Source organism: Tachyglossus aculeatus, chromosome 19 (assembly GCF_015852505.1).
Source record: "Tachyglossus aculeatus isolate mTacAcu1 chromosome 19, mTacAcu1.pri, whole genome shotgun sequence".
Taxonomy (NCBI): Eukaryota; Metazoa; Chordata; class Mammalia; order Monotremata; family Tachyglossidae; genus Tachyglossus; species Tachyglossus aculeatus.
The window spans coordinates 19,621,628-19,626,053 of NC_052084.1; the positions used below are offsets into that span (position 1 = coordinate 19,621,628).

Consider the following 4,426-nt stretch of genomic DNA (forward strand, 5'->3'; position numbering starts at 1 on the left):
ATCAATCCATCAATCAATCATATTTACTGAGCATTTGCCATATGCAGAACCCTGTACTAAGCACTTGGGAAAGTACATTGTAACAGAATTGTTAGACATGTTCCCTCTCCACTTTGAGATTTTCTTCCTTAGGTCCGTTAAAAATATCTCTTCTTTAAGTTAATTTCCTCTTGTTTGGCTTGAGCCACCTGGCTAATAACTAGTAGTAATAGTAGTATTACTAATAAACTCCTTGAAGGCAGGGATTATGTCTCCTTTAACTATGGTAATTTCCCAAGCACTTAACATGGGAGCTCTGCAAGACCTCATTAAATACCACTGATTGATTGATATTAACAATGCTAGTACTAGAAGTATTTATTGAGCACTCATTTGGTACTAGGTGCTTGGGAAGTATGGAATAAGAAGTGACATGTTCCTTGCCTATGTGATCATTTCACTTCAGCAAAGGAAATACAAAAATAATGTCAACTGATGAGCATCCTCCCCACAGAAATCCTTCATTTCAGCATCCGCCCCACAGAAATCCTTCATTTAAACAGGGAGAGACTGACATCAAATCAAATTCTATCTCTCCCTAACCCCAGGGCAAAGCAGAACCAAAGTGATGATCAGATATCTAGGGCTGGATTGAGTGTAATGCAGAGGTCCCAAGCTTGAAATCCACCTGATTTGCTGATTTGTTTTGCTGTTAATGATATCCCCTGCCATTCTGACTCTAGAGCAGGACACAATTTCTAAATGGCACAGATTATTTTCCCTAAGATGGGTACTTAGGCAAGGATCCCAGTGTAGTAGCACCTCTTATTCATGTACCAACTTGAGATTTGGGATGCGTGAAATGCAAAGAATAGAATTTTTGAAAAGTGTCACTAGCAGCAGTGAGCAAGCAGTTTCCTTTGACTTCCCAATCCATAGTTATTTCAAATACAATTCAATCCATATTTTTCTCATCAGTCAATCAATATTATTTATGGATGTTGTCCATCCATTAAGTAGAAACTCCTGACTGTCAGCTTTGATAATAATAATAATGATGGTGTCTGTTAAGTGCTTACTATGTGCCAAGCACTGCTCTAAGCACTGAGGTAGATACGAGGTAGTCAGGTTGTCCCACGTGGGGCTCACAGTCTTAATCCCCATTTAAAAGATGAGTAACTGAGGCACAGAGAAGTGAAGTGACTTGCCCAAATTGGGTAATTATGCTAGTGCTTAAATTATCTGCACGACTGGAGCACATGAAATTTTCATTCATTCATTCATTCATTCAATCGTATTTATTGAGCACTTACTGTGTGCAGAGCACTGTACTAAGCGCTTGGGAAGTACAAGTTGGCAACATACAGAGATGGTCCCTACCCAACAACGGGCTCACACTCCATTCTATCCTAGTCAGAAGCGATTGGAAAAAGCAGTTCTTTTATTGCTGCAGATTATAAATGTTTCCCTTCCTGATGAGTTCCTCTGAATTGTTGCAAAGCATGATAATAATAATAATAGTATTTAAGTGCTTATTATGTGGCAAGCGCTGTTCTCAGTGCTGGGGTAGATACAAATTTTATCATGTTGACCACAGGATCATTTCGGACACAGTCCCTGTCCCAGATGGTAAATGTAGATCCACTTCTGAGATCTTGAAATTGGCATGTTGTATTTCCACTATTGTAGCTTGCCCTCTCTTTTCCAGAGTATTTTCAGTTTGGAGCATATGATAAAGAAATCACTAGGGATGATCTAACCAGACCTGTCTTAAATCATTTTTGCCAGTAGAAAAGGATATTCTGTGGTAGCTTAGAGGGTGGGGACAAGATGGGAAGGAATTTGGGAAGCAGTCACTTGTTTGGTTAAGGATTTTTAGGGTATTGTGTGAGACCCACACCATATTGTATGTAGCTTGACCAAAGCAGAAAAATAAACAGGGGCTCTTTCCTGATGAAACTCATTCACTATCTAAATTAGACTTCTTTAACCCATTTCCTTTTCCTTCCCCTCTCCCCACCCTGAGAAAAGGACAAAGGAGGAGGAAAAGACTCCATCAACAAAAGAAGTCCAGAACTTGGGAATCAGAAAAGGTGTGTCCTTACTACGAATCGATTAGACTGCTGCTACTACTATTACTACCACTACTACTACTTCTACTATAGCATGGTCTAAGTGGAAAGAGCACAGACCTGGGAGTCAGAGGGTGTGGATTCTAATCCTGGGTCTACCACATGTCTGCTGTGTGACCTTGGACAAGTCACTTCACTTCTCTGTGCCTCAGCTACCTTTTAAATGGGGATTAAGACTGTGAGCTCCATGTGGGACTGGGACTGTGTTCAATCTGATTATTTTACATCTACCCCAGTGCTTTCCCTCTCAGGGTCACACCTGGAGAGTTTCCAGTACTCTACCAGTCTCAGCTATGGGAGGGAGAGTCAAGCAGAAGCCTGTCCATTCAATTCCTAGCTTGGCCAATGGCTAGCAAGTGGAAGGCAATCTGCTATAAGTCAAAACCAACCTATGCTGGGCAGCAGCGGTATGGGAGAGAGTTGAGGGCAGAGACTCGAGTTTACTGTGCGGAAGGAGGCAATTGTAAACCACTTCCATAATTTCACCAAGAAAACTCTCTGGATATACTACCAGAATGATTGCAGATGGAGAGCAGGGTGTTCTAGGAGAGATGTGTCTGTGGGGTCGCTATGTTTCAGAAACAACTCAACAGCATAAGACAAAAAAAGACCCCAGTGCTTAGAACAGTGCTTGACACATAGTAAGGACTTAACAAATACCACAATTATTATTGTTATTATTACTACTGATACTACCTACTAATATCACTCCTACCACTATTATTACTACCACTACTATTACTACTACTACTATCAAACAATCAATCAATCAATCAATCATATTTATTGAGCACTTACTGTGTGCAGAGCACTGTACTAAGTGCCTGGGAAGTACAAGTTGGCAACATATAGAGACAGTCCCTACCCAACAGTGGGCTCACAGTCTAGAAGGGGGAGACAGAGAACAAAACAAAACACATTAACAAAATAAAATTCATAGAATAGATATGTACAAGTAAAATAACTAAATAAATAGAGTAATAAATATGTACAAACATGTATACATATATACAGGTGCTGTGGGGAAGGGAAGGAGGTAAGGCGGGGGGGGATGGGGAGTGGGAGGAGGGAGAGAGGAAGGAGGGGCCTCAGTCTGGGAAGGCCTCGTGGAGGAGGTGAGCTCTCAGAAGGGCCTTGAAGAGAAGAAGAGAGCTAGCTTGGCAGATGTGGGGAGGGAGGGCATTCCAGGCCAGGGGGATGACGTGGGCCAGGGGTCGACAGTGGGACAGGCAAGAACGAGGCACAGTGAGGAGATTAGCGGAAGAGGAGCGGAGGGTGCGGGGTGGGCTGTAGAAGGAGAGAAGGGAGGTGAGGTAGGAGGGGTGAGGTGATAGAGAGCCTTGAAGCCGAGGGTGAGGAGTTTCTGCCTGATGCATAGGTTAATTGGTAGCCACTGGAGATTTTTGAGGAGGGGAGTAACATGCCCAGAGCATTTCTGGACAAAGACAATCCGGGCAGCGGCGTGAAGTATGGATTGAAGTGGGGAGAGACAAGAGGATGGGAGATCGGAGAGGAGGCTGATACAGTAGTCCAGACGGGATAGGATGAGAGCTTGAACGAGCAGGGTAGCGGTTTGGATGGAGAGTAAAGGGCGGATCTTGGCAATGTTGCGGAGTTGAGACCGGCAGGTTTTGGTGACGGCTTGGATGTGCGGGGTGAACAAGAGAGCAGAGTCAAGGATGACACCAAGGTTCTATTTACTAATACCACTACTTATGTTGTTATTATTATCACTAATAATAATAATAATAATGATGGCATTTATTAAGTGCTTACTAGTCATTCAATTGTATTTACTACAAAGCTGGGGAGGTTACAAGGTGATCAGGGTGTCCCACGTGGGGCTCTCAGTCTTCATCCCCATTTTACAGATGAGGTAACTGAGGCACAGAGAAGTGAAGTGACTTGCCCAAAGTCACACAGCTGACAAGTGGTGGAGCCGAGATTTGAACCCATGACCTCTGACTCCAAAGCCCGAGCTCTTTCCACTGAGCCACTACTACTAGGACTACAAAATCTACTCTACTACTACTATTCTTGTCTACTACTATTCTTTAATCATGACTGCTTGGACCAGTCAAGAGGAAATGAACTTAAGAAAAGATTTTTCTTATGGACCTAAGGGACAATGTATTGACCCTCTGGGTGATTAGAATTCATCTTGCAGATAAAGCAATCACCCTGGGCTCTGCTAACTAGGTAAATCTCTCTCTAGCCACTGCTATTCCTTGCTGATGTAGTGATTTAGTGGATTAGCCAGAGAGTGCCAGAGTGCCCAACTGGTGAAAGTGCTTAGTATACAGTGCTCTGCACAT

At 43.0% G+C, this 4,426-nt stretch overlaps 1 non-coding gene across 1 annotated transcript; it reads left to right on the forward strand.

The window, feature by feature from the left end:
* Positions 1-2,352: 2,352 nt before the first annotated feature.
* Positions 2,353-2,490, forward strand: LOC119941105. The gene has a single exon (XR_005455135.1). It is a non-coding gene; the product is annotated as a small nucleolar RNA SNORA7 (small nucleolar RNA).
* Positions 2,491-4,426: the final 1,936 nt, after the last annotated feature.